The following is a 25,859-nucleotide window of genomic DNA, read 5'->3' as shown; positions in this document are numbered from 1 at the left end:
TAAATAGTGAGCACAGCCAAAGGCCATGGCCACTTTCCATGGCCAAAGGCCAGAGCTAGTGGGGCCCAAAGAAACCTATTGGTGCAACATGTACAGTGGGTATGGCCGAAGGCCATTGCTACTGGTCCCAAAAGAAACCTATTGGTGCAACATGTACAGTGGCCATGACCCAAGGCCATGGCTAGTGGGCACTAAAAAAACCTATTGGTGCAACATGTGCATTGACCACCACTGAAACCCGAGGGCACTGGCCACAAAGACCATGGCTAGTGGGCACCAAAGAAAAATCTTGGTGTATGCTACATGTACAGTGGCCATGGCTGAAACCTAGGGCACTGGCCAAAAAGGCCATGCCTAGAGGGCCCCAAAGAAAGTGATTGGTGCAACATATACAGTGTCCATGGTCTAAGGTTTAACGAAACAAGGGCATACTAAAATGTGCTTTGTCATTATTACATATGTACATAAATGGTACGTAACAAAGCACAGTTGTCATATTTCAAAACACAATTAATCAAAGCAATGATATCAGTGAAGGCATGTATAATGTCATTAGTGACAACATCAGTGATGTAATTTATGATGTCATTAGTGATGTCACCAGTGATGCCATCTGTTATTTCAGCATTGTGGTCATACATTGTGCAATAGTTAGGTGGATTTGCTCCAAATTCGATTGCTGAATTTCATGGGTTTTATTGCGTTAAATCTGATCACCTTAACTCTCTCTTAATCCATGGCTAAAATAGTGTGCTTAGTTGGACATGGTAACAAGGAACATTTGTGTTTCTTTGTCTGTAAAGGAAAGAAAATATAGTTAGTTGATGAGCATGGTATGTAATATATACATACTTACGGTTACTTAAGTTTTACACATACATTTACTTTTTTGGACCCTTGCAAATAGTACATTATATGTAATATGTTTTCTACAACATGGGTGTGCAATACACTGTCATTGTATTACCATGTTGTAATCATTGGGTCATGGAGAAAAATCCAACGTGGACTGAAAAAACAGTTTTGTAGATTTACTGTTAATAAAATGTACATTTCCTAAAACATGTTATCAAATTATTTTCAGACGGTTACATTTATGAAAGGGAGACACATTTTATATGTGTAGAAAGTAGTACAGGGGTATTATGGGCACATTAAGTAATTACATTGGTGGTGGTGTGTTTCAAGGTTAATGCAATTAAGGAATAGTTTGCTTTGTGTATTTATTTATGTTTGCAGTAGTTAGATACCCATCTATATGTATAGTATTGTAAAGGTAGTATAGTGATAATGGATATATTAAATAATTACAACGATAATGGCCTGTATTAAGTGTAATGTAATTACGGAATATATGTATTGTGGTTTTCTTTATGTTTAAAGAAGTAAGATATCCATTAGTCTATTCTTACTGTATAGTATTGTAAATGTGGATTTAATTATTAATGTATGATCTGATATGTTATGTTATGTTAATTAAGGTTATAAAGCGCACGGTCGCCGAGGCATAATGGCGCTGAGAAGGGAGAGATGATCACACAGAAGATGGCCTAGGGGAGAAGAATTGGAACAGCATGGTCTTAAGAGCTCTTCTGAAGCCAAGGTGATTAGAAGCACTTCTTAGTGTCGGGGGAAGGTTGTTCCAGAGTCCAGCCGCAGCGATAGAGAAGGCTCTGCCCCCGATCTTTTCACGATTGAATTTAGGGACAACAAGAATATTGGTGGTCGAGGAACGTAGAGCCCGTGTAGGGACATAGCGAGTAAAAAATCTGCTCCTTGGGCATAAACTGCCTTGTGCACAATACACAAGGACTTAAAATGAACCCGCTGGCCCACTGGAAGCCAGTGCAATTGGCAGAGTACTGGGGAGATATGGGCACAATAAGGGTTGCCAGTGGCTAACCTAGCCGCCAAATCTTGCATATGCTGCAGCCGCTGTATTAAACCAATCGGTTGCGACAAATACAGGGAATTACAATAGTCTAATCGTGAAAGCACTAACGCAGCCACCACAGAGGGGGCGGAAGGCTTCCGCTATCATAGGTAGGGCCCTCTTGTGGAGCCTGATCTGGTGATGGGCGGCTTGGCACACAGCCATCACTTGATTGGACATGGAGAGGGTAGCAGAGAATATAACGCCCAGATTTCTCACTTTGCCGACTGAGCTCGGAAGTGGGCCCAAAGAAGTGGGCCAGAAGGCTGAGGTCCACAATGAGGATTCCGGAGGGCAGCCCACCACCAATACCTCTGTTTTGTCGCCATTAAATTTAAGCCAGTTCAGGTCCATCCAGTCCCCCACGTCTCTCAAGCAGTCATTGAGGCACGCCGATACCCTATCCTGGTCTTGATCTAAGCGGATCAGAATTTGGGTATCGTCCGCATAAGAGTAGCAATTGAGACCATAAAATATGATATGATAAGTCAGTTATATCGTGCATGTACAAAAGTGTTTCTAGGCGCAACAAGACAATGAAGGGGAGACAAAGGTAGGACAAAATAAACAATCTTATTAGGATGTGTGTCATTCAAATCGTGCAATGTAAAGTCTACATTTGTATTTAAGGAATACTAAGTAGGTATTTGTTAGTTTTGCTGGTAACCTATGTTTTTGAGTAACAGAAGTGTTGTTACATTCAAACTAACCACTTATTTTTTTACATATGCATTATAGCGGCCTAAAGTGGTTGTGGCACTATGTTTTCTTATCACACGATAAGATCTCAGGTTATGGGTCACAATTACTTTTAATTTTTACTGTTACCAACCATGTAACACTAACCTAAATTGCCCTCCAAAAGATCTAACTAAAGCCTTGTGAAATGGCTAACCCTAGGTTGTGCTGACGGGCCGCTTATCTAGGGTGAGGGTATAGGCCAAGAGACTAGCCCTGTCACTATATAGTTTCAGTCACCATATATTCTAAAAGACAGATTTTCAAAATATGTGTCATTTGCTTGGCAAATGACATTTTTCACTTCATTCTGTTTGTTCGCAATGAAGTACAGTAAAACATCATACATACATGAGTCTTCTTCAATTGGCTACAAAAACAACTTTTGTCAGTGTTCCAACTCAACATTATTAGGAAATATTCTGGTTCTTGTGTAATGTTATTAAAAGGAACCTTACACCCGCTAAGTTGGGCCTACCGGTTTCAATGGAATGTAATGTTTTCCCACTTTCTTCAGGGTGACAGCACTGTCTTACGTGCTGTCAACAGAAGGGAGAAAGAGGATTTTTCTCCAACAGTAAATCACCACACCTGTGAAGGAAAGAACAGGGTAAGGGGATTGGAAGAGACATGTGGGGTTACTTAATACATCAGTCTTACTTCTAAATAAATCTTTGTCTCTATATGCTTGTAGGTCAGGTAGAGCCTCTTACCTTTGCTTGGTTTGGGCCAGACTCAGTAGTCATTGTGGGAAAGGCGACTGATGATTCTCACTTGGATGCACTTTGATTTTTACATTCCTGTTCACCCTAGGACAATGTAAAAGATATGAATCTAAAGGGTGCTGAAGGAGGAGTTACCTTAAAAAAGTGGTTATCAATTTCATAGTTCAGTGCTTATTTAAAAGAGACGTGTCTTAGGCATGTCTACAGGTATATATGTCATGCTATTCCAACCAGAATTGGAGATATTCCATTAGGACATGTCACTGGGGTTCAAGGGCAGCCTTACAGTTTACCTGCTAGGTAGAATGTCAACGGGAAGAGAAGCAAGATTTTTTTCCTTCCACGAAGAGCGTTGGAGCGATGTGCTGCAGTGTCGGCAAGCCGTCCCGACCGTCTGTTGCGAAACCGCCACATCCACATATGTAATAGTAGTCCAAGCACATGCGCAGAAATGAAACGCGCCGTTATACACATTTTACACCATCTTGAACTATCATTTATTACATTATACATTGTGTATCCACCAGTGTCTGCTTTTTAAGCGGCGCACAGGGCTTTGGACGTCAAGTATGTCCATGGCTGGCTACGGAAAACTATGATCAGAGTCCTCAGAGCACATTAAAGTACAATTGCACGGCCGGGGGTTCATCTTTCAGAAAACAGTTTCAAAATTCTTATATTTTGTTGTCAGATACCTCCAGTCTGTCTGTAATATCCTTAGTTCTGGATGTAATTGTAGTATATTATCACATTGTAGAGGAGGAGCCAAGTACCCCTACTCAAACTGCCCTGTCTCTATTACCTATAGAGTGGAAACCAGAGTATGAGACGTACACGTAACAATTGAACAAACAAAGAGCAGAGCTTGGACGCTTTGCAGTACCAATAAGAGTACCAATACCTAGGAAGATCTAGGAGGCAGGGTACCCATTGAGAAAACCGTACCTACACACAAGACAATATGATGGCCATTTAAAAGAGATTCCTGAAGCAGAGAAGATGAATGGCAAAGATGAATGGTGACGTCACAACTGAGCTGTACTGACACACATAGAAGAGATGCAGAGACAAGAGAATGCAGACATTCTATGAGGAATCAAGAAAGTACCAAGGATAAGTGACATCTTGGGATCAAGGTGAAGAAGCTTATGCCACAGAAACAGATGAAGATAGTAAGTTATTTTAAAGGTGTACAGATGCAGGAGAAACGCAAGCAGCAAAGTAATCTTAAAAGCTAGCTTCAGGCTTTATAGTAAATAAATTGCGGCACGCGCCAATAAATACAGATGCATATGGATGAGTAAAAGATGGATATTTCCACTACGCATTATAAGCAGTGCTGAACATTAAACAAGAAGGCCTCATTTGAGGGTGTCGCAGTTAAAAAGCTAATTGAATTTAAAAGTGAATCTCAGCAGAAGGAGTTTGATGAGCCAAGAAGCCAAGGTCTTATCAGAACTGGAATTGACTGACATTGGATACAAATTGTGTGAAAGAACAAAGACTCCTGTTCGGAAGGCTTGAGCAAAACAAAAGATGTCAGAGCACTATTAGAAAATAATATTAAATACACGAAAATGTTCAATTTCATGGTGTCCAGTCACGTGGAAGAAGGAAGTTGGCCGATCGAGGTGGTCACAAATACGCACAAGGGCAGGATGTGCCTGCACTCCATAACATTTCAGAGCACAGTACAAGCTCAAGGCCAAACTTCAAAGCACTAATTGACACTGGACCATTGAGGTGATGATGGATTGATACATTAATTGGTGGGAAGCTAGTGTTAAAACGAGCCCACCCCCACCAGGAAGTTCAGTCTGCATGCTGCTAGACCAAGGTGGAAAAGTACTGACAGGGGTTAGAAGCCAACCAATCGTAGAGGACTGTGTAATCATGGGTCCTATAGTTTGTGTAGCCAATGGAACATTGTGTATTTACTGACGTTTATAGTGGCCATTTTAAGTGGATGGCTTAGTTGCCCCACCTGATGTTAAGTACCCTATCTCTCTCCTTCATGGTTATATACTGATATGGAACTTATACCTAGATATTCACTTAGAGCCATTCACTTCCTCCGATAGGTTTTGTAGTTTACCACGTAGGATGACATTGGTAATGACTCAGGTCAGCACGTCACTGATGATGATTGTGTATGATAAATCCTCAGTTTTTACGAAAGAAAAGTTGAGTAAGAGGATTGGGCGAGTGCCGATGTTCGTTGTACTCCCTGTTTTAGATACTTGATATTAAAACAGACTTCCTTTTGCCAAATTACCTGAGTCATCTTGATTATTGATGCATGAATAAAATCTGCATCCCATCCATCTCTAGGGTATTGCAACTCATCTTAAAGGGCTGGGCAACCGAGTTCACTTGAAAGCAAAGAGATGATGGTTTATTAAAAAATCTATCGACCATCGATATAAGTAAACTTTAGAGTCTCTGTAATATCGCACAACCTTTGCCATTTGGCTGACAGGACATGAAGCTCCCCGTAGATAGTGGTTAGTATAATTTAAAAAATGTTCGCAAGGAGGGTGTGACGGGTCCCCTTAGTTTCCATAATAATCCCCTCCCACGTCTACTTGAAGCGGATCAGACAACAGTTTGAAGAGGCGGTAATGGAGGCGTACGATCCCGAGGGTCCAAAGAAGAAAATATGCAAATGGTGAGTAAAAACTGAGGAGTGTGGCAAATTGATGCATGCGTAGTAAAATAAAGGAGAGTAACGGAGGGAGGTGGGATAAACATAATGTAAGAGTGTAAAATATATATATGGGGACTGAGATATTGACTTGAGTGTGGCCGAGCAATATAATAAGGAATATCGTGTGAGAGGCCATGATAAAGAGGATACACCCATACCTAAGTTTTAAAGAACGCTAAAAGAAATTTGAACCCAGAGTCCAATCGTGGAACAATGTAGAAAACGGATCAGATTGAAGGCAGATCTGAAGGGGTTAATTTACACTTCATATGAAGTATTTTAGAGGGCAAGACAATTCTTAAAGAGAAGATCGTAGGAGATTTATGTGACCGGTCAAGTTTGTCTTATGTGGTTTTGGAAAAAATGATGACATCATAGGTAAAGAAAAATTGATGATAATTAGAGAAGCATGAATTTGATGGTTGTTTTTTAGCAAGATTAAAGTAAAACTGTGATTGACAGGATTGGAGCTTGCAACGATTGGTGCTCGCTCATATTGTGTTGTTTTCTTGAAACGTGTTTTTAAACCTGTGATTAAAGCAAATGAGTCTTAGCAAGCTAGGAGTAGACAAATCGAGAATGGGGGATGTTACTCGGTTGGTGCATCTCTGCAAGCAATTTCCAAAACCTGCACCGAAACTTAGACAGTACAGTGCAGAATGGGTTAAAGGAACCGCAGATAAAATGTTTATGCCGTGGCCGCAAGGAGGGTCACTATTAAAAGCAGTCTTGCAGCATATGACGACATATTTGCATGCAGCATATACTGGGAAAAAGCTAGACAAGCGCCTAGCGAGCTTAGAGCTCTAGAAAATGTACCAATAAGAGAAAGATGAGGAGCTTCCTATAGACTGGATATTTAATGTATGTAAAGAGGGGGGTGAAGAGCCATCTGCTCCACCCGCCCTGTCTGAAATAGAAGAAGAGAGTAAGAAAGACAATGGGTTATACCCATTAAGGGAACTTAAAGCAGTGACAGGGTATAGAAATCCGGCATATGAGTTACCTACGTAAAGTAGTGACGAGGTTCCAGAGAAAAATACTGAGAAAGATGTGATCTCTAGAGTCCCGAGGGACAAGGAGAGAAGCCACAAGGAGAGGAGAGATTGAACAAGAACATCTCTAGATATAGGAAGAGAGATAAAGAGATGAACAGGAGAAAGAGATAAAAGTGATGAGATAGCACTCTTACAGAATAGCGCTCTTACAGAACGAATGGATGGGAGGTCAGATTTTGCTTAAACTCGATGGAAAAGGCATTGAGGAAGTAACACAAAGAGAAGATCAAAACAAGCAAGATAAAAAAGATGAAGAAAGAGAAGAACGATTGAAAAACAAAGGAGCGAAAAGGAAGGATAAGCAAAGACGAGAGCAGTCATATCAAGAAGAGCAGTCAAGAACACAAGAGAGCAGAAGAGCAAAGAAAACGAGATAACAGATATAGGGCCTCATTACACGGATGGCGGTGAACCATGGCGCTGTTAGCACCATGGTTCATGCCGGTAAAATACCAGCACCGCCTTGGTGGAAAGGGGAATTACTGCCCTATTCCAAGGTTGGCGGGGCGGTAATTCCCCCTTCCACCATTGCCCTTCCCCATTCCCACTTTTGCCCCATAGGGCTCTATGGGAATGGGGAAGGCACTAATTACGGTACCGCAAATTGCGGTACCGTATTTAGCTCCCTGGTCCCTTTGCGGGTGGTTTTTTTTAACGCCTGCAAAAAGCAGGCGTTAAATTCCCCAACCCACAAAGGGACCTAGTAGTAGGGCGGTAAGGATTTACTGGTACCGGTAAACCCTTACCGCCATCCATGTAATGAGGCCCATAGAGTGATTGATGAGCAGGAGAGGCTACAATGAAAAAGAATAGAAGAGGAGGAACAGAAGTTAAGGGATAAGAGAATGAAAAGACGAAGGGATGAGGAGATACGCAGGGCAAACGAAAGAATGGATATGAGGAAGACAGAGTGAGAGAGGAAGCGAGGAAACGAAGGGAATTTGATGACAACATGGAACATAAAAGAAGGCAGAGAGCACGCTATCTTGATCACCTGAAAAAGGAAGTAAGATATCCTAATCCACAAGTAGCATGGAAGGATATAGGGGAATTGTTTCCAGAAAACAAGTCATTACCAGGCCCTTCTAGAGCAAATCTAGAAGACGAGTTTGACTCGAGGAGCATTGGGGAAGCGATCGATAAAGTATATCATGAAATGAGAGCTCAGAAGAAGTCAAAGGGGAAGGGAAATAATGACCGCCTCGAGAGCACTCGATTGTATGACACGGATGAAGCCTCATGTAGTGCTAGACATAAGGAGCTGTCTTTAGACAGACTGACTCTAAATAGAGATGACGAAGAGGGAAATTGCACGAGTTGGGTACAGGAAATGACAGATGAGTAAAGGGAAACCTTCCATGGGGAAGAGAGAGATGATATATGTGGTCCTGAGGGATGCTTTTCTATGGAAAAAGAAGTAAATGTACCAGTATCTAAGGCGTCAGAGCCATTGACACAGTCAGACCAACCTAGGGGGCAACTCCACAGTGAGAGGGAGGAGTCCCTGCCTTATGTAAGCAGGTTAAGATAATTTCTAGATAAACTACGATGCAGGAATATCGTCCCGGTGGTGGACAGACAAATGATGAGAGATGAGAATGAGTTTGGGGCTTCCCAGTTTCCCTTGTTAGCGTAAAGAGGAACGAGACCACAGTATATACCTTGTCCTCAAATAGATCATCTAAGGTGCAAACTCCAGAGTTTGACTTCTGGCACTGGGGAATGGATACATTAGTTAGAGAAAATGACGGGAGGAAATACATTGGTCATAGGGGAATTAAGGGTCTTTTAACCGCCATACTTGGTGAGAGATCCGATGACATGTGGACAAGTGCAGGGTAGCCTGGTGTGACTACAGTCACCACTACTCACGACGGAGCACCATTCAATAACTGCAGTTATAATAAGTCTGGAAAGAGCTTAGAGTACTGTATCAGGACACGTTCGATATGGGAGCTATAATTACGAAAAAGATGCAGGAAGGAGATGATCCGTTGGTTTACATTCAAAGTTTCCAGGAGTCTTGGGCCTTGGAAACATGCGAATCTTGGGGAAAATCTATACCAGTATTCTATCATATATTATGCCAAGGGCTGCCAGAGCCAGTACAGAAGCAGCTCAAGAAATTAGTGGATATCGAAGCTAAACCATGGTCGGAGATTCAGCTGACCATTGTGCAGTACTGCAGACACTTGCAGGAAAAGAATTGCAAAAAGGACGATGCTCGCAAAGGCGGGGAGGCAAAAGTAGTGCAGAAAAAATTATCCAAGTACGCCATTAAAGGGGCGATGTTCACCAGCATAGACGGATCGAATTAACAGCAGAGAGTGATCATGCTGCAGGTGAATAATCAAAGGCAGTTTGATCAAAACAATAGTGGATACGCTCCACGAGGAAGAGGATTTTGAGGAAGGGGATGGCAAGGTAATCAAGGGAATTGGCAGAATAATCAGGTACATTTTCAGAATAACGAAGGTGGGTTTCAAAATATGCAGAATGGTAATCAGAGTATGCAAAATGGGCAGGTTGGGAGACCACCGCGTATATGCTGGATGTGCGGAATGGCAGGACATTTTTCTCGCACGTGTAGAAGTCAAGGGATGGTGCAAAATGGCCAGTTTTCAAAAGGAGGGATGTCAAATCCACCTGCATATTCGCAGCAGAATGGAGATGGATTTGCGCAGAATCAAACAATGCAGCAGCACGTGCTGAGAGTGCAGCAAGGCTTGCAACCACAGCAGGTGGCAGATAATCTACCACAAGGACAGTCGCAGCAATATGCAGAAACCTATGCAGTTTCAGCAAAACACAAACACAGGTCAGTTAATGACTCCTGGGATAAGGGATGTCACTGCTAATGGAGGGAATCCTTTCACACATAATGGGATGAGGGTGTACCCACAATAGGACAGCTCACTGGGAGACCGGATATGTTTGATACTATCCGTGACGCCAAACCCTCATGAGGAACCAAGGGTGGATGTCGTTTTATGAGGCAAACATTTTTCGTTTTTTGTAGACACGGGTGCAACGCGCTCATGTATATGAGAGGGAAAGTTTTCAATGTCTGGCAATTCCATGAATACTCAGGGGTTCACAGGAGCTACAAGCAGAGTTTTCCTTTCATTGAAGAATTGCCAGTTTCTATAGGAGAATATGTTCGAGGCAAACACCTGTCAATATATTGTGACGAGATTTAATGACTAAGTTGAATATGACAATCTCATTCACTGATGAAGGTATAGTGTGTTCAACACCAGGAATGCATTACTTAAATGTGTGCAAAATTATTATGGCATCCGCAGGACAACTAGATATGAGAGAAATTCCATTAGAACCAGAGGTTTTCCAGTATGGAGTATGCACGCATTCTGTTGTCATGGCTACCAGGCCTAGCAGGCAGAACAATGAGAACTTCAGATTCATTTTTGATTAGACCAAGAATACCTATGCTCGAAGAAAAGGGACGAGTTCTTCCCTTAGAGGTACAAGCAGCCATAATGTGAGGGGAAATGGTTTTGCTTGATGGACACGATGATGAATGAAAACAATGGCGCGCAGTAATCGCCATCAGGGTAGGTTACAGATTGACCAATGTCACGGATGAAAATCTGTTTGGAGATCATTCATCTGATGACGAAATAATATTTGAGATGTGCATTACTTTTTGGGTAATAGTAAATAAAAGATAAGTTCCGAGTATTTTGATGATGACATGGCGAAAGTGCCTGTTTCATTATGGACCACTGGCCAGTATGACGTAGGCCTACTAAAGGGGGTTGGAGAAGTAAAGATTACATTGAAACCAGTAGCAATTTTACCTCAAGCGTGACAATATGATATGTCCAGAGAGGCAGATGAAGGTATTTTTAAGACAATTTCTGCCATGATGGATCATGGCATCTTAGTGACGTCAGAGTCACGTCAGTGTATCCTGTGAAATCAAGTAAGCGGGGTTGTGGCATCTAATGCAGGACCTTCGCCCAATAAACCAGATTGTACAGGCCGAGTTCCCTCTAGTTCCTAACCCGTCTGCGATCCTATGTAATATACCTGTTGAAGCACGATATTTCACTGTGATTGACTTGAAAAATGCATTTTTCTCAATCCTATTGCACAAAGACTCGCAGGATCTGACATTGTTTACGTTCAGACAAACTCGCCTGAAAAGCACTAGTTTATAACAAGGGTATTGGGAGTCTCCATCGATTTTCAATAGAGTCCTTCAGATGAACTTAAGCAATATTGCTTTATAAAACATTGTGTTGCAACATGTAGAAGACATTTTAGTTTGCAGCACCTCAGAGGAAGAGTGCAGACACGATTCTGTTCAGCTGATGATCATACTCGCTGACAAAGGATATAAAGTTGACAAAGAAAAGTTACAATATTGTCAAAAAGAAGTGTTGTATATAGGCCAATTGATTTCACATGAGGGAAAAAAGGTTACCCATGAAAGGGCTGAGGCTATTTTAAAAACAGCAAAGCCACACACGATAAAACACAAGCAGGGGTTTTTAGGATTATGTAATTATGTCAGAGCTTGGGTCTTTGATTACAGCTCATATATAAGGCCTTGATTGCAGGCTCTAAAGAAAGCACATCCAATGCAGGAAAAAATCGTGTGGACTGAGGAGATGGAAGAAGGGTTTGATGAATTGAAAAAAGCAATTTACACGGCTCCAGTTTTAGGGTTTCCTAATTATGCTGAGGAATTATTTTTGTTATCGCATACAGATGGCACTGTTATGACAGCAGTGCTCATGCTGAGAACAATGTTGGGGTACAAGCCCCTTGCATATTACAGTGGAATCTTATACCCAGTAATGAGAGGTCATTTTCCGTGTGAACAAAGTTTAGCAGCCGCTGCGTTCGCCAAAGAGAAAACTGCAAGCATAGTGATGTGATGCTCCATGACGTTATTTGTTGAGCACTCACTATTTGCCATTTTAGAAAAACCACAAGGCACATTGGCTTCCCAAAGGGCTTCTGCCTAATAGGTAGTCATATCAAACCCAGCGATCAAAATAGCTTGATGTAAAATAGTGAATCCTGCCATGTTTGTGGTTGCGCCAGTGATAGAAGAAGAACCTGTACACGATTGAGCAAACTATGAAGAGTTCTATGATGAACTTCCTAGAATAAAAGAGAATGCATTAGCAAGAGGAGAGATTATTTTTATTGACGGTTCTTCAAGGATCATTCAAAGTGATAGATAGAGGTATACAGATGCTGCTGCGGTAATGCACATGGCAAATGGGGATTTCAGGTGCTTATTAGTACTGGATTGCCATCTCATTATTCAGCACAGGCTGCAGAATTATTTGCTTTGATACTCATGATCGAGAATCACGCATACCAGGAAGTAACAGTGTACAGCGACTATGCCTATGTGACGTCAACAGAGCACGCATGCTTAGCACATTGGAAAAGGAGGGGCTACCTCCAAGCGGACAGCACGCCAGACCAGCACACCTCCTTTTTGGATAGACTCATTAAGGTGCTGCAACTCCCAGTAGGCATAGCAGTCGTTAAATGCGCAGCCCACACAAAAAGGGGCAGGTTTTTATCTCACGTGGAAATCAAGCAGCACATGCTGAGGCCAAGCACGTAGCAATTACAGATAAAGAGATGATAAATGTTGAAACTCCTAATGTGAATGAAAAAATGGTTGTTATGATGACTGTATCTGAAGGATATAACCACTTGTCAAAAAAAGCAGTTAATAGATGTCCAGGGGGAAGTACCTCAAGAGGAAAATAATTTGTGGACACAAAGAGGGTGCTCTTTAAACCCTCTGAAGCAATGTGGCGACAGGACAGCACTGATAAACCGGTGATACCTATAGCCTTATTAAGGGTAGTGCTGGAACAGCTACACTACCCTGCGCATACGACTAGGGAGAATCTCGCTGCAGCTATTGCTGAGGAATGGTTTGTGCCAAATTCAGCAGAACATTTTACATTTTTTATAGTAAACTGTATTGTGTGCCAACAATTCACAGCTGGGCATACATTTTGCACAGTTAGGGCAGTCATCTGAGACCTAATGGTTATTTTCAGCACTTGCATATTGACTATGTCGATATGATACAAGTATGTAATGGATATAGATACCTGATCGTAGTGGAATGCCCTTTCTTCAGATGGATAGAGGCAGGTCAATGTACACACCCAGATTCCACTTGTGCAGCTAAATTTCTAGTGCGAGTAGTATTTCCTAGATGGGGAGTATGTGAAGTTATGAAGTCAGATAATGACCCACATTTTGTAAATCAGACATTTGAACAGATCAGCTTGTTGCTTAGTATAAAGCACACATTTTCTTCGGCTTATCATCCGCAAGGAAATGGGATCTGTGAGAGGCTCAATGGCCTGCTAATAGTAAGAATAGCCAAGTTGAAGCTTACCTTGAAGAAAGGGTGGTTGCATTGCCTACCACTGGCATTATATGCTTTAAGGAACCAACTGGTTTCTGGCCACCATCTCATGCCCCATGAAATAGTGATGGGGAGGTGAATGAGAACACCCCTAATGCCTTCATTTAGAGTTATAAGTGATGCTCAGCCAACTGCAGAACTGTTAGGAATGAAATTGCATGATTATTTGAACTGTATGGCTTGCAGTATTTCTGTCATTTCAAGACAGCTGCAGTGACACAGGTGTAGGGCAGTACAGAACGCAGAAGGAGATGCTTCGGCAGAACAATCTCAGAAACTTTGTGTTCACCAAGTATTCCCTGGAGATGCGGTTCTAGTCTGCAACCACATAAGAAAAAAGTGTGACGAACCCCGTTTTAACGGTCCGTTCATTGTGGAAGATGTCACGTCGTCTGCTGTCAAATTGCAGGGCAGGTGTGCTTGGATTTTTCTTGGGGACATTAAAATCTTTGCTGGAGAAACTCCTCTGCCCGCACCCCTACACAAAGAAAGTACAAGCATCAGAGAAGAACCACGGCACGTGCAGACAAGATCGATCACGAGGAAGAAGGACTCAGAAGCTGACAAATAGAAAGACAGAGAATTCATTGGACTGTGGCTTGGTTCGAGACACTCCTTTTAAGCCATTTACAAAAGGGTGAAGGAAAGTAAATGGAAACACTCTGTGAATATCAGTTGTAGGGTTATGGGAAGATCTGTATTTGTGAAGCCACAGTAGCTTATTGTCTTTGGACTGAGGCATGCTTAAGCCTTGATAAGAAGAGGATTATGCCAGATTCTGATCATGGACACAGCAATTGGAAAAGGGTACAATACCCAGATTCGTTTGACACTGAGTTCCTGTTTGGACTTATCTATGGTGTCACCCAGTGTTGACCTTTCTAGGCACGTTCTTACCATTTTGAGTTAGTGTTGCTCTCTTTCCCATCGTTGGTGGGGAGAACTACTTGCATACAAGCTTTCTTGTAAGATCCGAGCAATATAATAAGGAATATCGTGTGAGAGGCCATGATAAAGAGGATACACCCATACCTAAGTTTTAAAGAACGCTAAAAGAAATTTGAACCCAGAGTCCAATCGTGGAACAATGTAGAAAACGGATCAGATTGAAGGCAGATCTGAAGGGGTTAATTTACACTTCATATGAAGTATTTTAGAGGGCAAGACAATTCTTAAAGAGAAGATCGTAGGAGATTTATGTGACCGGTCAAGTTTGTCTTATGTGGTTTTGGAAAAAATGATGACATCATAGGTAAAGAAAAATTGATGATAATTAGAGAAGCATGAATTTGATGGTTGTTTTTTAGCAAGATTAAAGTAAAACTGTGATTGACAGGATTGGAGCTTGCAACGATTGGTGCTCGCTCATATTGTGTTGTTTTCTTGAAACGTGTTTTTAAACCTGTGATTAAAGCAAATGAGTCTTAGCAAGCTAGGAGTAGACAAATCGAGAATGGGGGATGTTACTCGGTTGGTGCATCTCTGCAAGCAATTTCCAAAACCTGCACCGAAACTTAGACAGTACAGTGCAGAATGGGTTAAAGGAACCGCAGATAAAATGTTTATGCCGTGGCCGCAAGGAGGGTCACTATTGAAAGCAGTCTTGCAGCATATGACGACATATTTGCATGCAGCATATACTGGGAAAAAGCTAGACAAGCGCCTAGCGAGCTTAGAGCTCTAGAAAATGTACCAATAAGAGAAAGATGAGGAGCTTCCTATAGACTGGATATTTAATGTATGTAAAGAGGGGGGTGAAGAGCCATCTGCTCCACCCGCCCTGTCTGAAATAGAAGAAGAGAGTAAGAAAGACAATGGGTTATACCCATTAAGGGAACTTAAAGCAGTGACAGGGTATAGAAATCCGGCATATGAGTTACCTACGTAAAGTAGTGACGAGGTTCCAGAGAAAAATACTGAGAAAGATGTGATCTCTAGAGTCCCGAGGGACAAGGAGAGAAGCCACAAGGAGAGGAGAGATTGAACAAGAACATCTCTAGATATAGGAAGAGAGATAAAGAGATGAACAGGAGAAAGAGATAAAAGTGATGAGATAGCACTCTTACAGAATAGCGCTCTTACAGAACGAATGGATGGGAGGTCAGATTTTGCTTAAACTCGATGGAAAAGGCATTGAGGAAGTAACACAAAGAGAAGATCAAAACAAGCAAGATAAAAAAGATGAAGAAAGAGAAGAACGATTGAAAAACAAAGGAGCGAAAAGGAAGGATAAGCAAAGACGAGAGCAGTCATATCAAGAAGAGCAGTCAAGAACACAAGAGAGCAGAAGAGCAAAGAAAACGAGATAACAGACATAGGGCCTCATTACACGGATGGCGGTGAACCATGGCGCTGTTAGCACCATGGTTCATGCCGGTAAAATACCAGCACCGCCTTGGTGGAAAGGGGAATTACTGCCCTATTCCAAGGTTGGCGGGGCGGTAATTCCCCCTTCCACCATTGCCCTTCCCCATTCCCACTTTTGCCCCATAGGGCTCTATGGGAATGGGGAAGGCACTAATTACGGTACCGCAAATTGCGGTACCGTATTTAGCTCCCTGGTCCCTTTGCGGGTGGTTTTTTTTAACGCCTGCAAAAAGCAGGCGTTAAATTCCCCAACCCACAAAGGGACCTAGTAGTAGGGCGGTAAGGATTTACTGGTACCGGTAAACCCTTACCGCCATCCATGTAATGAGGCCCATAGAGTGATTGATGAGCAGGAGAGGCTACAATGAAAAAGAATAGAAGAGGAGGAACAGAAGTTAAGGGATAAGAGAATGAAAAGACGAAGGGATGAGGAGATACGCAGGGCAAACGAAAGAATGGATATGAGGAAGACAGAGTGAGAGAGGAAGCGAGGAAACGAAGGGAATTTGATGACAACATGGAACATAAAAGAAGGCAGAGAGCACGCTATCTTGATCACCTGAAAAAGGAAGTAAGATATCCTAATCCACAAGTAGCATGGAAGGATATAGGGGAATTGTTTCCAGAAAACAAGTCATTACCAGGCCCTTCTAGAGCAAATCTAGAAGACGAGTTTGACTCGAGGAGCATTGGGGAAGCGATCGATAAAGTATATCATGAAATGAGAGCTCAGAAGAAGTCAAAGGGGAAGGGAAATAATGACCGCCTCGAGAGCACTCGATTGTATGACACGGATGAAGCCTCATGTAGTGCTAGACATAAGGAGCTGTCTTTAGACAGACTGACTCTAAATAGAGATGACGAAGAGGGAAATTGCACGAGTTGGGTACAGGAAATGACAGATGAGTAAAGGGAAACCTTCCATGGGGAAGAGAGAGATGATATATGTGGTCCTGAGGGATGCTTTTCTATGGAAAAAGAAGTAAATGTACCAGTATCTAAGGCGTCAGAGCCATTGACACAGTCAGACCAACCTAGGGGGCAACTCCACAGTGAGAGGGAGGAGTCCCTGCCTTATGTAAGCAGGTTAAGATAATTTCTAGATAAACTACGATGCAGGAATATCGTCCCGGTGGTGGACAGACAAATGATGAGAGATGAGAATGAGTTTGGGGCTTCCCAGTTTCCCTTGTTAGCGTAAAGAGGAACGAGACCACAGTATATACCTTGTCCTCAAATAGATCATCTAAGGTGCAAACTCCAGAGTTTGACTTCTGGCACTGGGGAATGGATACATTAGTTAGAGAAAATGACGGGAGGAAATACATTGGTCATAGGGGAATTAAGGGTCTTTTAACCGCCATACTTGGTGAGAGATCCGATGACATGTGGACAAGTGCAGGGTAGCCTGGTGTGACTACAGTCACCACTACTCACGACGGAGCACCATTCAATAACTGCAGTTATAATAAGTCTGGAAAGAGCTTAGAGTACTGTATCAGGACACGTTCGATATGGGAGCTATAATTACGAAAAAGATGCAGGAAGGAGATGATCCGTTGGTTTACATTCAAAGTTTCCAGGAGTCTTGGGCCTTGGAAACATGCGAATCTTGGGGAAAATCTATACCAGTATTCTATCATATATTATGCCAAGGGCTGCCAGAGCCAGTACAGAAGCAGCTCAAGAAATTAGTGGATATCGAAGCTAAACCATGGTCGGAGATTCAGCTGACCATTGTGCAGTACTGCAGACACTTGCAGGAAAAGAATTGCAAAAAGGACGATGCTCGCAAAGGCGGGGAGGCAAAAGTAGTGCAGAAAAAATTATCCAAGTACGCCATTAAAGGGGCGATGTTCACCAGCATAGACGGATCGAATTAACAGCAGAGAGTGATCATGCTGCAGGTGAATAATCAAAGGCAGTTTGATCAAAACAATAGTGGATACGCTCCACGAGGAAGAGGATTTTGAGGAAGGGGATGGCAAGGTAATCAAGGGAATTGGCAGAATAATCAGGTACATTTTCAGAATAACGAAGGTGGGTTTCAAAATATGCAGAATGGTAATCAGAGTATGCAAAATGGGCAGGTTGGGAGACCACCGCGTATATGCTGGATGTGCGGAATGGCAGGACATTTTTCTCGCACGTGTAGAAGTCAAGGGATGGTGCAAAATGGCCAGTTTTCAAAAGGAGGGATGTCAAATCCACCTGCATATTCGCAGCAGAATGGAGATGGATTTGCGCAGAATCAAACAATGCAGCAGCACGTGCTGAGAGTGCAGCAAGGCTTGCAACCACAGCAGGTGGCAGATAATCTACCACAAGGACAGTCGCAGCAATATGCAGAAACCTATGCAGTTTCAGCAAAACACAAACACAGGTCAGTTAATGACTCCTGGGATAAGGGATGTCACTGCTAATGGAGGGAATCCTTTCACACATAATGGGATGAGGGTGTACCCACAATAGGACAGCTCACTGGGAGACCGGATATGTTTGATACTATCCGTGACGCCAAACCCTCATGAGGAACCAAGGGTGGATGTCGTTTTATGAGGCAAACATTTTTCGTTTTTTGTAGACACGGGTGCAACGCGCTCATGTATATGAGAGGGAAAGTTTTCAATGTCTGGCAATTCCATGAATACTCAGGGGTTCACAGGAGCTACAAGCAGAGTTTTCCTTTCATTGAAGAATTGCCAGTTTCTATAGGAGAATATGTTCGAGGCAAACACCTGTCAATATATTGTGACGAGATTTAATGACTAAGTTGAATATGACAATCTCATTCACTGATGAAGGTATAGTGTGTTCAACACCAGGAATGCATTACTTAAATGTGTGCAAAATTATTATGGCATCCGCAGGACAACTAGATATGAGAGAAATTCCATTAGAACCAGAGGTTTTCCAGTATGGAGTATGCACGCATTCTGTTGTCATGGCTACCAGGCCTAGCAGGCAGAACAATGAGAACTTCAGATTCATTTTTGATTAGACCAAGAATACCTATGCTCGAAGAAAAGGGACGAGTTCTTCCCTTAGAGGTACAAGCAGCCATAATGTGAGGGGAAATGGTTTTGCTTGATGGACACGATGATGAATGAAAACAATGGCGCGCAGTAATCGCCATCAGGGTAGGTTACAGATTGACCAATGTCATGGATGAAAATCTGTTTGGAGATCATTCATCTGATGACGAAATAATATTTGAGATGTGCATTACTTTTTGGGTAATAGTAAATAAAAGATAAGTTCCGAGTATTTTGATGATGACATGGCGAAAGTGCCTGTTTCATTATGGACCACTGGCCAGTATGACGTAGGCCTACTAAAGGGGGTTGGAGAAGTAAAGATTACATTGAAACCAGTAGCAATTTTACCTCAAGCGTGACAATATGATATGTCCAGAGAGGCAGATGAAGGTATTTTTAAGACAATTTCTGCCATGATGGATCATGGCATCTTAGTGACGTCAGAGTCACGTCAGTGTATCCTGTGAAATCAAGTAAGCGGGGTTGTGGCATCTAATGCAGGACCTTCGCCCAATAAACCAGATTGTACAGGCCGAGTTCCCTCTAGTTCCTAACCCGTCTGCGATCCTATGTAATATACCTGTTGAAGCACGATATTTCACTGTGATTGACTTGAAAAATGCATTTTTCTCAATCCTATTGCACAAAGACTCGCAGGATCTGACATTGTTTACGTTCAGACAAACTCGCCTGAAAAGCACTAGTTTATAACAAGGGTATTGGGAGTCTCCATCGATTTTCAATAGAGTCCTTCAGATGAACTTAAGCAATATTGCTTTATAAAACATTGTGTTGCAACATGTAGAAGACATTTTAGTTTGCAGCACCTCAGAGGAAGAGTGCAGACACGATTCTGTTCAGCTGATGATCATACTCGCTGACAAAGGATATAAAGTTGACAAAGAAAAGTTACAATATTGTCAAAAAGAAGTGTTGTATATAGGCCAATTGATTTCACATGAGGGAAAAAAGGTTACCCATGAAAGGGCTGAGGCTATTTTAAAAACAGCAAAGCCACACACGATAAAACACAAGCAGGGGTTTTTAGGATTATGTAATTATGTCAGAGCTTGGGTCTTTGATTACAGCTCATATATAAGGCCTTGATTGCAGGCTCTAAAGAAAGCACATCCAATGCAGGAAAAAATCGTGTGGACTGAGGAGATGGAAGAAGGGTTTGATGAATTGAAAAAAGCAATTTACACGGCTCCAGTTTTAGGGTTTCCTAATTATGCTGAGGAATTATTTTTGTTATCGCATACAGATGGCACTGTTATGACAGCAGTGCTCATGCTGAGAACAATGTTGGGGTACAAGCCCCTTGCATATTACAGTGGAATCTTATACCCAGTAATGAGAGGTCATTTTCCGTGTGAACAAAGTTTAGCAGCCGCTGCGTTCGCCAAAGAGAAAACTGCAAGCATAGTGATGTGATGCTCCATGACGTTATTTGTTGAGCACTCACTATTTGCCATTTTAGAAAAACCACAAGGCACATTGGCTTCCCAAAGGGCTTCTGCCTAATAGGTAGTCATATCAAACCCAGCGATCAAAATAGCTTGATGTAAAATAGTGAATCCTGCCATGTTTGTGGTTGCGCCAGTGATAGAAGAAGAACCTGTACACGATTGAGCAAACTATGAAGAGTTCTATGATGAACTTCCTAGAATAAAAGAGAATGCATTAGCAAGAGGAGAGATTATTTTTATTGACGGTTCTTCAAGGATCATTCAAAGTGATAGATAGAGGTATACAGATGCTGCTGCGGTAATGCACATGGCAAATGGGGATTTCAGGTGCTTATTAGTACTGGATTGCCATCTCATTATTCAGCACAGGCTGCAGAATTATTTGCTTTGATACTCATGATCGAGAATCACGCATACCAGGAAGTAACAGTGTACAGCGACTATGCCTATGTGACGTCAACAGAGCACGCATGCTTAGCACATTGGAAAAGGAGGGGCTACCTCCAAGCGGACAGCACGCCAGACCAGCACACCTCCTTTTTGGATAGACTCATTAAGGTGCTGCAACTCCCAGTAGGCATAGCAGTCGTTAAATGCGCAGCCCACACAAAAAGGGGCAGGTTTTTATCTCACGTGGAAATCAAGCAGCACATGCTGAGGCCAAGCACGTAGCAATTACAGATAAAGAGATGATAAATGTTGAAACTCCTAATGTGAATGAAAAAATGGTTGTTATGATGACTGTATCTGAAGGATATAACCACTTGTCAAAAAAAGCAGTTAATAGATGTCCAGGGGGAAGTACCTCAAGAGGAAAATAATTTGTGGACACAAAGAGGGTGCTCTTTAAACCCTCTGAAGCAATGTGGCGACAGGACAGCACTGATAAACCGGTGATACCTATAGCCTTATTAAGGGTAGTGCTGGAACAGCTACACTACCCTGCGCATACGACTAGGGAGAATCTCGCTGCAGCTATTGCTGAGGAATGGTTTGTGCCAAATTCAGCAGAACATTTTACATTTTTTATAGTAAACTGTATTGTGTGCCAACAATTCACAGCTGGGCATACATTTTGCACAGTTAGGGCAGTCATCTGAGACCTAATGGTTATTTTCAGCACTTGCATATTGACTATGTCGATATGATACAAGTATGTAATGGATATAGATACCTGATCGTAGTGGAATGCCCTTTCTTCAGATGGATAGAGGCAGGTCAATGTACACACCCAGATTCCACTTGTGCAGCTAAATTTCTAGTGCGAGTAGTATTTCCTAGATGGGGAGTATGTGAAGTTATGAAGTCAGATAATGACCCACATTTTGTAAATCAGACATTTGAACAGATCAGCTTGTTGCTTAGTATAAAGCACACATTTTCTTCGGCTTATCATCCGCAAGGAAATGGGATCTGTGAGAGGCTCAATGGCCTGCTAATAGTAAGAATAGCCAAGTTGAAGCTTACCTTGAAGAAAGGGTGGTTGCATTGCCTACCACTGGCATTATATGCTTTAAGGAACCAACTGGTTTCTGGCCACCATCTCATGCCCCATGAAATAGTGATGGGGAGGTGAATGAGAACACCCCTAATGCCTTCATTTAGAGTTATAAGTGATGCTCAGCCAACTGCAGAACTGTTAGGAATGAAATTGCATGATTATTTGAACTGTATGGCTTGCAGTATTTCTGTCATTTCAAGACAGCTGCAGTGACACAGGTGTAGGGCAGTACAGAACGCAGAAGGAGATGCTTCGGCAGAACAATCTCAGAAACTTTGTGTTCACCAAGTATTCCCTGGAGATGCGGTTCTAGTCTGCAACCACATAAGAAAAAAGTGTGACGAACCCCGTTTTAACGGTCCGTTCATTGTGGAAGATGTCACGTCGTCTGCTGTCAAATTGCAGGGCAGGTGTGCTTGGATTTTTCTTGGGGACATTAAAATCTTTGCTGGAGAAACTCCTCTGCCCGCACCCCTACACAAAGAAAGTACAAGCATCAGAGAAGAACCACGGCACGTGCAGACAAGATCGATCACGAGGAAGAAGGACTCAGAAGCTGACAAATAGAAAGACAGAGAATTCATTGGACTGTGGCTTGGTTCGAGACACTCCTTTTAAGCCATTTACAAAAGGGTGAAGGAAAGTAAATGGAAACACTCTGTGAATATCAGTTGTAGGGTTATGGGAAGATCTGTATTTGTGAAGCCACAGTAGCTTATTGTCTTTGGACTGAGGCATGCTTAAGCCTTGATAAGAAGAGGATTATGCCAGATTCTGATCATGGACACAGCAATTGGAAAAGGGTACAATACCCAGATTCGTTTGACACTGAGTTCCTGTTTGGACTTATCTATGGTGTCACCCAGTGTTGACCTTTCTAGGCACGTTCTTACCATTTTGAGTTAGTGTTGCTCTCTTTCCCATCGTTGGTGGGGAGAACTACTTGCATACAAGCTTTCTTGTAAGATCCTAAGAATGGCCCAATTATAAGAAGATAGCTCATAGTCATCATTGAACATTTCTTGCAACTACCTGAGTACAGCGAGGAGAGTGCAAATGCCCCTATCAACTGATGCAGCTCATAGACTAGTCAGTGTGGTGTTTTTTCGTCTGATTGAGGAGTATCCGCATCTTGTTGGAAGACACACTGATGTGCTCACCTTTCTAAGGTATCCAAGAAACACTGCAAATCTGAATGTGATCTTGGAAGGCATTATTATCCAATTGAGCATTTATTCTGAACAAAATCACAGGTCGGTGTAGAAACTTTCCTTAAAGGGACAGATTGAAAAATTGCTGTTGAAAAAGAATTCTTGATTCATGCTGAAAGAAATTCGACAAGTCATCCGGGCTGAGGTAGATTTGAGGCATAGATTGGGAGATAATCTATGTCATTGAGCTCTTTTAGACTTAGTGAGGTCGTTTTTTCTTCATACTAAAGCGGCATCTACCATTCGGCTGGTGAAAGACTGATTCCAGATATACAGACAAAGTTGTTTTTGTCATCCAGTAAGCAGACAACTGATCGAGAACGAGTTGCTGAGTCAAGACAGCAGCTTCCAGAAGCAGTTCACAATACGGATGTATTAAAGCTTGAGTTTTTCCTTCCTTAAGTATTCAAGATGTGGAAATCTAAGTAGCAATATAATATTACCTCATGAAGAGAGACGCTCACGTTGTGCAAGAAGTAAATGTTGTAGTTTAACTTATCACTGTGCTGTTTACACTTGCATTGTGTTCATAATTGTGCTGCTTTCATTGACTGTACAAACAGCGTTATATATTGGTGCAAGTGGAGTTCAGACTCCTGCGCATGCTCCTGAGTAGAAGGAAGATGTACATGTGGCAACTACTAGGAGGCCTATACTATATGTAGTCATTCCTGTTCCAAAGAAAGATGGCAAATTACCTGAGCTTGAGATGGATGTCATTAACAATCGTTCACAAGCAAAGAGTGTCTCAGAACTTATTGTTGGACAGCAGAGACAGGCTTGGCAAGACAAGCATGACAAGGGGTTGTTAAAGGGTAAGCCTACACAAGTAACACATGCCAAAAACACCTGATCCAGTGACAACTGACCCAAAAGCAGTTACAAAAAGAAGATCCCAGATGGAGATTATGTGAAACATGTTCATGCCTAAATATGCTGCTGAGCAGATGAAACATTCTGAACTTTCTCCGACTCAAGGAGCACATGTAAGTTTACCTGTCCACGGATAGATGTCCCTGTGATTAATCCAGTCATAAAAAGCTATATTGGTACACTTCATGCTATGATTATGGAAGCTCACATGAAAAGAATGAGACCTAAAAGAAGCACACAGGAAGATAATTATGAATTAAATGATTACATGGACAGCACGGAACACTTGGGAAATAACATATGGTACAAACACATGAAGGAAGTTGGGAAAAAAATGTCAAAGGAGGAATGCTTTGTATGTGCACTCCTGCCATACAGCATGGGGAAGTCAAAAATCTTCATAGCTGTTGAAATAGATGTCCAGACAGCACATTGGGCCTCATTACACGGTAGGCGGTGGACCAAGGTGCTATTAGCACCTTGGTCCATGCCGGTAAAATACCGGCACCGCCTTGGCGGAAAGGGGATTTACCGCCCCATTCCAAGGTTGGAGGGGCGGTAAATCCCCTTTCCGCCATTGCCCTTCCCCATTCCCATTTCTGCCCCATAGGGCTCTATGGGAATGGGGAAGGCGCTAATTACGGCACCGCAATTTTGCGGTGCCGTAATTAGCTCCGAGGTCCCTTAGCGGGTTGGATATTAACGCCTGCAAGAAGCAGGCGTTAAATCCTCCAACCTGCAAAGGGACCTCGTAGTGCGGCGGTAAGGGTTAACGGTCACCGTTGCCATTAACGGTGACCGTTAACCCTTACCGCCGTCCGTGTAATGAGGCCCATTGTCTTTCTCACACAGCACTTTGCAAAACCAGAGGCCAATTAATGGGCCATGGTGCTTCTCTCAAATGGACAACTGAATGGACAGATCCAGATGAAGATGATTATATTCAAGATATAAAGACAAGAAACAATGCCAAGATGAGGAATCATATGATCAGATATGAAAAACCTGGAGTAAAAGGACCTGAAATCAGATGGGAAGTGAATAAAAAATGATTAAAGACCGCAGAAAAATCTGCAGACCCTATTCGAATTTAGAAGAACAGAGGTCAAATGCAGATCTGGGGGTCAGTTTTATCACCAGATGGATGGGAACAAGGAGTGGTAATCTGCAGAGCCTGGCTAGTCGTTGGTTGTTACAAACCTGCCATTGACACAGTGCAGAATGGCTGCAAGCCATTATGGCCAAGACTTTCTAAGCTGTTAACTTGGGTCAAAGATAGATGAGGACCCTTGCTGATAGTGCCTTTGGAAAGTTCAAAGCTGTGCTTCAGAAGTAATGGTGCAAGACAATTTGGAGAAAATCAGAAATGCGATTGTATCTTTGACATATTGGGAATGGTGCATAGAACAGCAGTACTTATGGTTCATTATTGGGCTTGTGGATCAAGGCATACATAAGTCTACCTAAAGACTGAGGAGGAATATGCACATTGGTGAATGTCCATGTTCCAGCATTAGTGATTCCAAAGAGTGATCGGAATCTCAACAGTTTTCCAAAAGCAGATGCTCGCCCGAGGAAGAAGAGATCTGTGGAGCTAATAAAGAGAATAAAGAGAGAGAACTACTTTTCAGCCAAGTCAATAGAAGCTTTTGACTCTATCCCATATGAACACAGAATGTTCAGCCAGACCTCTTTAGTGTTCACGTTGATCTTCATGCCAAGAATCCAGGTTGGAGCAAATACCAAGTGGCTTCAGATAACGAGATGGGGATTTCTACAGACAATTAACAATACTATAAA

Source organism: Ambystoma mexicanum, chromosome 2p (assembly GCF_040938575.1).
Source record: "Ambystoma mexicanum isolate Mex_15411 chromosome 2p, UKY_AmexF1_1, whole genome shotgun sequence".
Lineage (NCBI taxonomy): Eukaryota > Metazoa > Chordata > Amphibia > Caudata > Ambystomatidae > Ambystoma > Ambystoma mexicanum.
This window is presented reverse-complemented; position numbering follows the sequence as displayed.